This window comes from Camellia sinensis, chromosome 4 (assembly GCF_055761805.1).
Source record: "Camellia sinensis isolate YWXY chromosome 4, ASM5576180v1, whole genome shotgun sequence".
NCBI lineage: Eukaryota > Viridiplantae > Streptophyta > Magnoliopsida > Ericales > Theaceae > Camellia > Camellia sinensis.
The window spans coordinates 168,330,982-168,343,196 of NC_138964.1; the positions used below are offsets into that span (position 1 = coordinate 168,330,982).

Here is a 12,215-nt window from a genome sequence, read left to right on the forward strand (position 1 = left end):
TTAATTTTTGTTGATATTTGGTTTGGTTATGCTAGGGTAATTGTTGAAAGGAGAATTGTTCAACATGCTCCTTTTTTGACTAGCAAAAATAAAATTTTATTGATGTATATTTAATGATTACATAAATAATTAATTCCTTACATGAATATCAATAAAAGACCTATATAGAATGCAACGATAACTGACCCAAATCCTCCTCTATATTGATGTTTCCCATTGTACCCTGTACGTGCTTCATCAATATAATTTTCTTTGCCGATCAAAAAAAAAAAAAAAACGATAACCGACCCAAATACGCCCTACCACATTCCAAAAAACATGAAAATGTAGCTTCTTAACAAATTGAATGAAAATAGGAGTATAAAAAGTCACTAGCACTTACACAAAAAATATTAAAATAAGTTTAGAAACTTGTCACACATTGGAAAGAGAATAAAAGATAGAACTTTCAATAAAGAGTTACATTGAATATTCCTACGAATATGATATTGTGGTATGGACGTTAGTGCATATGCACTTGCACTGCAAGGATTGTATGTCATCCACACACGCCTGTGCATCATGGGATTCGAAAGTTGTCAAGCATTTTGTAAACTTTTTTTCTAATAATATAATATAATATTTTATTTGACATTTTTGATTAATTATTTTTTGTTTGCTTTTAAAAACTCGCCGACCACAAGCTTTTCAAAAGCCATTTTTAAAGCTTTAAATGTCTTGGTCCTCAACTCTGCCTCTACAAAATTAATTTTTAAAAATAATTGTTTGTAAAGTTTGGTGCTGTTACCACTATCATTTTACAAAAAAACCACCATTTAAAAATATATATATATTTAAAAAAAAATGGTGGACAAAAGCCCAAGCTCTTCTCCTATAAGACCATTATCATGGATAGGCTCATGGATAACAACCCAAAAAGTGGTTGGTAAGACCCAAAAATGGGCATGCTGGAACATTTTCTTGCAATCTGCCCAAAGACGGCTAACCCACAGTAAGACCAAAAAATTGGCATGTGGAGATTTCATGTTTTCATTTCTAATGGTGGTATTTAAAAAAAGAAAAAAAGAAAAAGAAAAAGAAAGCTGGTCACAAATTTTCCAATGCAACTTTGCAGAGAATGGTGCGCAAGCCTGAACAAAATAATAGGAAACGTATTAGAGTGGTGTTGATTATTGAACAAAATAATTTGAGTTTGATCACCATAGTTGTTCACTCGAGATACAAGACATACATTATACAATAATGGGTATCATTTATTCTGTAACAGTAAATAACACATCCAAGTAAAAGATTAAATCAACTTTCGTACCATAATCTTCATGCTTTCTTTTTCCTATTTTTCTTTTCCTTCCTTTTAAAGTCGTCGCTATATGAAGGGCTCATGATTCAACCGGAAATTGTGCTATTTTCCCTGCTTAGCTTTTGTGTTAGTATTGCTCACAATAGTGAAGAGCTTCTTTAATGAGCCTATCAAAGTTATTGTAGGATAACCCTCCAACATCAGTTGCTTCTTCTGCTTCCTTCTTCAATTCGAGAACTTTCTTTCGCATTTGCTTCCCCTTATCACCTTCCAACATTTCATTAATAAGTGCTACGACTTCATCGCGCTTCACATCATGATTAACCTCCATTCCAATCCCCCACTCGGTGCATGCATATCGACAATTTGTTTGTTGCTCAGCAAAGAAAGGCCAACAAATTATGGGTACTCCTTCACATATGCTTTCCAATGTAGAGTTCCAACCACAATGTGTTAGAAAGACACCAATTGATGGGTGGGAAAGTACTTGTTCTTGTGGGCACCAACTTGCTAGCAATCCTCTATCTCTAGTCTCCTCAACAAAGTGTTCAGGCAAGATTGCTGAATCGCCCATTACAACATCAGGTCGAACGATCCAAAGAAATGGGTGCTTACTATTTGCAAGCCCCCATGCAAATTCCTTCAGATGTTGGTCTGTCATGATGGTTACACTTCCATAGTTGACATACACAACAGAGTTTGGTTCCTTTTTATCAAGCCATTGGAGACATTTCGTGTCTTCCTTCCATAAACTTGAATTAAGTGACTTGAATTCATCATCAATCACCTGCTTGGATAGCAGAGAAAGTGGCCCAATAGTGTAAATGTTATGGAACTTGGATGCGATAGCTTGCAATACCTGATGCTCCAATGTGTCGAAAGTGTTGAAGATGATTGCAGATGCTTTTAAGCAATTTTGTACTTCCCCACTCTGGTAATTGAATAGGATGTCATTAGGATCTGTGGTTCTGATAAAGGATGGCATGTCCTTAAGCCGAATGTTTCTCATGCCAGGGATCCAATCTATAGTTGTGTCAAGAGAGCCATCTCTTTGGAAACTCTCATCTGGAACACTCAAGGCCATAATTACATTCTTTTTTCACTTTAATTCCAAAAAATTGAAGCAATAATATTCAAACAATTATATAGATATATATATTCCATGCATGGTAAATCAATAAAATAAATAATCAAGTCATGCAATTCTTCTTGGGCATAGCATAATGTGTTTTAGAGTATATATAATAGCATTAATAAACAAACAGCATTGCTGTTTTGGCCTAAAAGTTAGACCTATTTCTTAGAATCAGCGATCACTAATCATCTTCTTGACACATCACTGGGTCTAAAAAGTGAGTCTAAAAAGTAGACTTTTATATCATTTTCCATAAAGAAAGAGAAGCACACCTACTCACTAATCAGTTAGAAAAAGTAATCAATCTCAATTACACATTAATTTATTTTTTTTGTAAACTTCTGGACATTATTGTACGTGAAGTGACATATTTTTAATTAAAAGTCATCTATATTTACCAATTTTGTTTTTATAGTACTTGTATTATCTATACTATTATATTAAAAAAATTCTACAAAAAGGTACATAAGACCGTAAGTTTAAGGTAAAAACAATTTTACCACTTAGACAATATATGTATTATAATAATAATTTCACTAACATATATTTTAATTCTTATTTATTTAAATTACACATAATTCTTTGAAAATTAAGGAGAAAATAACGTTTGTGATAAAATTAGAAACCATTGGAAGGGAAGATTGGCATAAGAATTAAATATAACAACAATGCTTGGTAACCCAAATTTTTATGATTTGAATGTCTCAAAACGACAAAACGACGTCGTTTTGGGATAAAACGACATCGTTTGATGCATTCAAATCATTCGGACCACAAATTCGAGTTACCAAGCAATTCCTTAAATATAATGAGTATTTTGAAGAAGAGGAAGTAAGTAAGTAATACCTTTGAATGGGAAAATGCCTCTTTGGACGAGTTGAGGAAAGTGAAGGTAGGCCATGAAGCCACAAGCCGATGCAGTCCAAAATTGCACCTCTGGAATCCCAGCTTCTTCTGCGGCTTTCATGGCAAAGTTCATAATTCCATCAGATACTACGCACGTAACAGCTGGCACTTGCCGCGATGCAATCGAGTTGTTGTTGTTGTTGAGCTTATTTAATAAAACTCGAAAGGGATCCAAACAGTTGTCTCGAATTGCGATGCAGAGGGTCGGAGGATCTTGAGTGGCATCACGATCGGACGGTGGCAGCCCATCCGGTATAGTCTCAAACTGGAAATCAGCAAAGCCTTTTAGAAATTCAGGACCTTTGGATTGAAGCAAGCGTCTGTGGTTGAACTCGGTGTTGACGAAGGTGATGTAGAAGCCTCTAGAGTGTAGAAGCTTGGCCAGTTGCATCATTGGGTTTATGTGACCTTGTGCTGGAAATGGTACACAACTGCATGGGGCTGCTTTCGGCTACCCATAATAACTAATATCAGCAATGCCAATTCAAACTGTAAAGTTAGTCTGTTTGTATAGAGCTAGAGGTCACCTAATTTAAGCATGTATGCATGGTGTACTTATTTATTAAGGATGCCAATTGAAAATGAATATCCTATATCCATCTATTGGTATATCAATTAGTATATTAATAGATGGTATGACATAATTTTAAAATTTTTGAATTTTTTTAATTTGTATAATGGATAAGATCATAATTTTAAAATAATAATATCATAATATGTATTGATATACTAATGCCGTATTTGATTAGGAGATTTGAGAAGAGATTTAAAAAGAAAAAAAATAAAATAAAATGTGAATAAAATATATGTATATTTCACTTAATTTTACACACAAATTTTTTTTTCCCCTTTTTAAATGTCTCCCAAGTCCAAATTCCACAACTACCACAACTAAACACAGCGTAATTGGTGCGTACTGTACACCGATTAAAAATTGACGCGCGCGTGCTTTGACTGGAAAACTACTGATCAAATAAAGACACAAAAGCAGTTTCGTGTACCAATTAGAATTGGTCAAATAAACCAAGCCAAACTTCTGTTAACCAATCTGTAATGTTGTCAAATTGCTGTAATTTTTAATTCGGTAATATTATAAATTTAGACTTATGTATTTAGAATTTATTTAAAAAAATAATTAATAATTCAAATTTAATTTATTCATAAATTTCACACTTTTATTAATTTAATATTCATCACACAAATACATTTAAATAAATTATGAATTGATAAAAATGGATTCATAGTATTTTTATTTTTAATTACCTCTCTCTCATTTATTTAGTAGAAAATAAATCAAAGTAATATAAGACAAAGGCGGCTTTATTTATTAACTTCTTTGGGATTTTTTATTGGGCTTAAGGTAAACCAATCTAAATGATATGTTTTATACGTGTTTAAATCATAATTTTTTTTTCAGAGTAAATTATACTCTTTTTTTTTTTTTTTTTTTTCTCTTGGTAAATCTTTTCCTACAATCATTGCCAATAGGGATTATATTTCCTACTCTGATGAATGCCATCGAGTCAGGTTAAAACCTTGTAATTATACCACTTAAAGCAGTGAAATACAAACGCGGATTAGATATCGTTGTGATAGACAAAATAATTCCAAATCCAGGAAAAGAAAATCTTGAATGCACAAGAAATAAAAGAATTTTTAAAGAAAAATTGAATATTATTAATAAAAGTTGTCTTTGTCATAAAGTTTACATAACTTAGAATAAGAAAAATTATATAAAAGTTCATTTTCTAGATCAATTTTAATGATGTGTAAAAAGATGATTAACTAATGATTAGAGAATGTGTCTCACTTTTAGAGTAGAATAGTACCACTAAGTAAATTTAGACACTAAGAAATATAAAATTGGGAAACAATAGACTAGTTTAATTCTTAAAAAATAAGGAATCTAAAAATTAAGAAAACAAAACAAATTCAAATTAAGAAATTTAAAATTTTAGAATATAATACAAGTTTGATAATAAAGCCCTATATCAAAAATATGAAAGTTCAAATATAGAAACTTCTAAAATCTTGTCCTTTAACACCACAAGAAGTATATGTTTTAGAACACATTTGAGATTAGGACAATATTTTTTAAACTATTATCATATAGTCATTTAATTTTTGAATTAAAAAAGAAAATAAAAAATTCTAAATTGGTTTGCTAACAACCAACGTGACAATCCAATTAGCAACAATCTAATTGGATGAGCTGGAGAGTGATTGGACAATCCAATTAGTCTACCAAAGCACCAAGGATCCTCTAGAGTGAAACTTCCCTAAAGTTTCCTAGAGTACTACATTGTGTGGTTGAGATTTACTGGCAAGTCACATCAGAAAAATTGATGTGACTTGCCAGTAAATCTCAACCACACAATGTAGCACTCTAAGAAACTTTAGGGAAAAATCACTCTAGAGGATCCTTGCTCCTACCAAAGTATCGACCTTTGCTAGCGACAGAAATAAATAAATAAATAAATAAAATATGACCGAGACCAAATGACTGTGTCTATCTTTTGACAGTTGTATAGGTTTTTTTTAAGGGCAAATTGCTTACGCCCCCTTCACATTTAGTTAAATTACAGATTTTTACTCGAAGTTTCATAAATTACATCTCATCCTTTGAGATTTATATTTGTATAATAATTTAACCTATGCCGTGAACTAAAGAATGGTTACAGAAGCATGCTGACATCACCAAAATATATGTTGATGAACGATATTGCCTCTCATATCTTTCCGAAGCACCAAACAACTTAACTTGAAATCTCTTTGATAAGTCAACAAAATTTACAAAAGAATTATCTTAGATGGAAAAAAAAAAAATAAGTTTTTGGAACCATATTAGGTTTGTTGTTTAGAAAAAAATTTCATAATTTTTTTTTTGAAAAAATGAAACTAATTTAATAAAAATAAATATGAAAAAACATATTTAATTTGTAAAAATTATTTCTAACCAATCAAAAGATAAAATTATATAAAAATAATAATTATTAATTATTTTTTATTTTTATTTCTTAACCAAATTAATTTTTAATTTTTAAAAAAATTTCGGAACAAATTTCTAAAAATCAAACCAAACATAGCCTAAAAATATTTTGATAAGCTATATCTTGTGTTGGTAACTTATGTAATTATTTTTTAATTTTATGATATTTTCACCATCTAATAAGTATTTTTCCATTATAATTTTACATTTCATAACTTATTCAATTAATTAATTGGGTATTCACAATTTATTCAGTTAATTTATTATTTTTTGAGTTTTTTTTTTTTTTTGTGGGTAAATAATTTTTTTTTTTTGGTAATAAATAAGTACCATGGAATCCTCCTCAACATGGAAGGAATGAAGAAAGAGCACTCAAGTAGCTAGAATTGAATATTAGCTTAGAAAAATTTAATACATTATCTTTTTTCTTTTTTTTTTGTATTCAATGGATTTTTAAAATTTTTTTGCCCAAATTCTATATTTTTTAAATATATCTAAATTAAATTGATCTAATCTAAATATAATGGTAGAAATAAAAATGAAAAATTATATTCATATATAAAAATTTACACAAAACATATCATAAAAATATTGTAATAGTGATATTGTTGTAAATATATAAATCAGGTTTATAAATGTTTTGTTTTAAAGTGAAAGGTCACCATTAAGTTATATCATTGTGTTTGAAAATTCTATATAAAGTTTATATTTGTATATCATCACTCAATAACAATATGTTCAGATAGAATTTAATGATGGAAAGTTGTAGAATGTAGTCATGATGATAGAAAGAAGAAATGGTAGGAAAAATGACAAGACGATCACTTAGAAAATTTTAGGATATGACATCAACAATTAGGGAGCAACTTGTAATGATATTACAAATCTCAGAGAAGTGAATGTAATTTTTCAAATGTGAGGGGAGATCTTTATTAAATAAAAATCTTAGAGGTATTAGTGTAATTTACTCAAGGGCATTTTAGTCAATTTACTATATCCGTTAACAGTGTTAATTGTGGTAGGGTGGGATGTAATTTCTGAAACCTCAAGAAAAATCTGTAATTTAGCTAAACCTTAAAAGGGTGTAGGTAATTTGCCCTTTTTTTAAAGAGACTTACGTAGGTCCTAAATGGATTTATAATTAATGACACTTTTCATTAGACATTATTAAAAACAATTCACTAATTGTTAATTTTTTGAAATAGTTTGAAAATTTTGTCAGAAAAAATGTCACTAATTATAAGTTTTAGTGACAGTTTAAAAAAATATCATTAATTTATAACTTTCAACAACAGTTTGAAAAATTCATAGTAGAAAAGCATCACTAATTGTAAATTTTAGCAACAATTTATAAAAATTATGACAAAAAAAGTTACTAATCATCAATTTTTAACAACAGATATAAAAAAATCTTCACAAAAAAATTATTTTTAGTGACGATTTTATTAAAATTATTGTTTATGAACAGACTATTTTAGTAATTTTTTAAAATTTTAGCTAAAATATGAGATAAAAAAACTAGTATGTTTAGAATGACTATTTTTTATGAAAAGATGTGCAAAAAAGAAAGAAAAAATAAAATCTTTGACTTTTTTATATACGTTATAGGCTTTTTGATTTTTTTAATAATTTTTTAACTAAAACACTAGCATGTCAAACGAGGTCTTATTTTCAATAACTTCATAAAAATTAAATCTAACAATTAAACCTTATTGATAATTTATCTTTTTTTTAATCCCTCGAATTTATCCCGAATTATTATACTTGCAACTACAACATTTGTCGTTGAAAGTGCCCAGTTTTTATTTTTTATTATTAATATTATTTTTTAATATTTATTTTGGGATCATCTATGTGGTTATTCTCACTTTTCTATACAATCTAGACGCTATCTTACAGCTCAGTCCCTTTTCTCAAAGTCGTTTCTGGATGGTCAAGGAAAGCAAGTGGACTTTTTATTGCATAATTTATAATCATTGGATTTTTAAAGGGAAAAAAAAATAAACTCTTTATTTAGTACAAGTAATTTATATAAATAACAGAAGCAATAGCATGCAATATGTCTACGACACACATGGATCTATTCATTAGCAAATACAAATATATTAATTTACTCAGAAGGATGAATCAGTGCAGGAAGGCATGAAAATAGTTCTATGTGCATGTAAAGAAGCAAAATCATGAACTAGCAATTAATCTACAGAAAACGGAACAATAGCCTATTCATATAAATTACTTAAATCTCTAAACATGCAAATTTATATTTTGTATCATTGAAACAGTGAGCAATTCCACAACAGTTCCTAGTAACAATATGCAGAGCTAACCTAATTGTCTATATAAATCTATTTCATAGAAAATATACGAAATCTGTTTTAAGCTTGTTGTCCAAATTGTAAAATTAAATAAATAAATTTACGAAAAAATCAAAATTATATACCAAGAATATATGCTAATAATTACAACTAAATTACAACAAAAATACATAATACAATAAAATGGTAAAGAAACCAAACCGAAGCCTGCATGGTAGTAGTTTCTTTAAAACAAATTCCGCAGCCTCATGGGTCGAGTGCTTGAGGAATTCTGGCGTCTGTCTCCTAGGATACAATGATCAAAAACTAACTATGACAGAAGCACTCTATGTCTAGTTTAGTGAATAAAAACTGTGGCAGCACTCTCTCACTGTAGGAACTTTCTGGCAAACTGACTTGTAAAATGAAAGCAAAAATTTCTATATTGAGACTTGACAGGAGAGTTTCAATTTATACATGCATAGGGGAGAGAGGAAGAGCCTCCAGCCTTTATGGCTGGTCAAAGCACTATTAACCAGCATTCATAACCCCTTTTCAAAAAGTTGATAAGTTTGGATGCCAAAAGGGTTCACACCCTTTAGCCAAGAAAGATTTAGATATTCTTTAAAATCCTTTTCATGAAGCTAACTTTAAGAGGCAATATCTTATTCAGTTCTCAATAGTTTTTGGCCTACTTCAAACAATTAAAGTCATCAAAAAATCATTTTTTCCAACAATCCCCCACATGAATAAAATTGACCGAATGACTCAAACAAATGGACACCGTTCAATAATAAAGACTCGAAGAGAGAGTACAACAAATTAACCCCGACATTAGAGAAGGTACCTTTTGGCTTTGAACCTCTCCCAGTGAAAATCTATTGAGTTTACTAGCTGATCAGTGAATATAACATCTTGAACTACTCTGCTGTTTATGTAAACTGAGACAATGGATCTCACACGGGAATTGCTCCTACTACCATTTTGTTCTCATTGGTGTGCCCTGTATGGCCTTGGGCACTAGCCTGGTTTAGTGAGGGGTTTCAAAGAATCTTGGCTTGCCCAATTCTTCTAGAAGCAGCCCCACTTCACACTCATATATGTGACTCTTCAAAGTATCTTGCTATACACTGTTTGAATCCTCAACACATAAGAGTCATTAAAAACTTTGCTTAACCTTCACCTCCGCAGGTGTCACTGCTTAAAGGAATGGTTGGAGGGTGTTCTCCCTACAATGACATACTATTGTTACACGCAATTAGATTGTCCCATTGAACCTAAATCTTGGGATCTCCAGTCAACTAGGTTGGGTTTCCATTCCGGTAACTTCCAAAGGCCTCAACCCCATTCCTTTTGACGACGTCTCGACTAACACCCGATTTAACCCTTTGGTTAGCGGATTCGCAATGTTGTCCTTAGACTTTACATCGTCTATAGAGACAACTTCATTTGAGAGTAGTTGTCGTATGGAATTATGTCTACAACGGATATGTCTAGACTTTCCATTATACATATTACTTTGTGCCCTACCAATTGCAGATTGACTATTACAATGAATACAAATAGCTGGCACAGGTTTAGACCAACGTGGGATATCTTCAATGAAATGGAGAAGCCATTCAACTTCTTCTGTTGCTTTATCTAAAGCAATAAACTCTGATTCTATTATTGATCTAGATATACACGTTTGCTTGGAAGATTTCCAAGACACGACTGCCCCACCAAGAGTGAACACATATCCACTAGTGGATTTTGAGTCCTTTATATCTGATATCTAATTCGCATCACTATAGTCTTCTTGCACCGCTTGATATTGAATATAATGCAGCCCATAATCCCGAGTCTAGCATAAATACCTTAACACCCGCACAATGCCCTTCCAATGAGTAACATCGGGATTACTAGTATATCCAGCCTAGTATAACTCATCAGATACATTAAACTTCCAATTACCCAAGAATATTCTAACTGAGAGACACTCTCTTTATTATTCTTGGTAAATTGTAGACTTAAGTCTACAAGTGTCGGTGACACACTCGTATCTGATCCACTAAACTTCTCAAGTATCTTATCAACATAATGAGACTGACGAAATACAATTCCGCCAGATGTTCTAATAATCTTAATTCCCAGAATAACATCTGCAATGCCCATATCCTTCATGTCAAACTTAGAGTTTAACAATTTCTTGGTAGTTTTGATCATTTTATCATTACTACCTATAATGAGCATATCATCAACATATAGACACAAAATGACATAACCTCTGTCAGTGTCTTTGACATAAACACACTTATCGCATTCATTGATTCTAAACCCACTTGACAACATAACGCTGTCAAACTTCTCATGCATTGTTTACGCACTTGCTTCAAACCATACAATGATTTGACAAGTTTACAGACTTTCTTGCTTTGCCCTGGAGCTGAAAACCCTACAGGTTGTTCCATGTAGATTTCTTCATTCAAATCCCCATTTAAGAAATCTGTCTTTACATCCATCTAGTGTATCTCTAGATTGCGCAAAGCTGCTATCGCAATCACTATGCGAATGGATGTTATCCTAGTTACAGGTGAGTACGTATCAAAGTAATCCAAGCCTTCTCGTTTCTTGTACCCTTTGATAACGAACCTAGCCTTATACTTAACAATTGTCCCATCGGCCTTCATCTTTCTTTTAAAAATCTACTTGCAGCCTAAAGGCTTACTACATAGAGGTAAATCCACCAACTCCCAGGTGTGGTTCTGTAAGATAGAGTTAATCTTACTTTTGATAGTTTTTTTCCATAAAGGACTCTTAGAAGACATCACAGCTTCGTGCAAAATTTGAGGTTCGTTCTTAACCATATAAGACAAGAAGTTTGGACCAAAAGATTTGGACATTTTAGCCTTTTTACTCTTTCTAGGCTCATCTAAAACCTCAATTTGATTATCACCTTGATCATCAACTTGATCATCAATATGATCATCATCACTAGCAAGCTCATCAAATTGCTCCAAAGACCTCGAAACCCCTTCTTGGGTTCGGCAAGGAAAAATGTCTTCAAAAAAACATGCATTCCTTGACTCCATGATGGTATTCCTGTGTATGTCTAAAATTTTAGACTTATGTACCAGAAACCGATATGCACTACTATTATGTGCATAATCAATGAATATACAATCCACAGGTTTCGGACCTATCCTAACCCGTTTGGGTGTAGGAATCATCGCTTTTGCAAGACACCCCCACATTCGTAAGAATTTATACGAAGGCTTAACGCTTTTCCATAACTCATACGACGTCTTGTCCACCTTCTTCCAGGGTATTTTATTCAGAATGTAATTCGCAGAGAGAATTGCTTCCCCTCACATGTTCTGTGACAATCCAGAACTTATCAACATTGCATTCATCATTTCCTTTAGCATCCTATTCTTTCACTCAGCAATCCCATTTGATTGAGGAGAATAAGGCACCGTAGTTTGGTGGATAATCCCGGATTGAGCACAAATCTCAATAAACGAAGATTCATACTCACCACCACGATCACTTCCTAAAGCCTTAATCTTGCGGCCTACTCGATTCTTAACTTCATTCTTATAAAGAATAAAC

The 12,215-nt window shown here is 31.6% G+C and overlaps 1 pseudogene across 1 annotated transcript; it reads right to left on the bottom strand.

Moving 5' to 3' along the window:
* Window positions 1-1,140: 1,140 nt before the first annotated feature.
* LOC114278298 (linamarin synthase 2-like) lies at window positions 1,141-3,815 on the bottom strand (annotated as a pseudogene). Its single transcript, XR_014327872.1, has 2 exons — window positions 3,282-3,815; window positions 1,141-2,365 (listed from the first exon to the last, which is right to left on the bottom strand). The product of XR_014327872.1 is annotated as a linamarin synthase 2-like (transcript).
* Window positions 3,816-12,215: the final 8,400 nt, after the last annotated feature.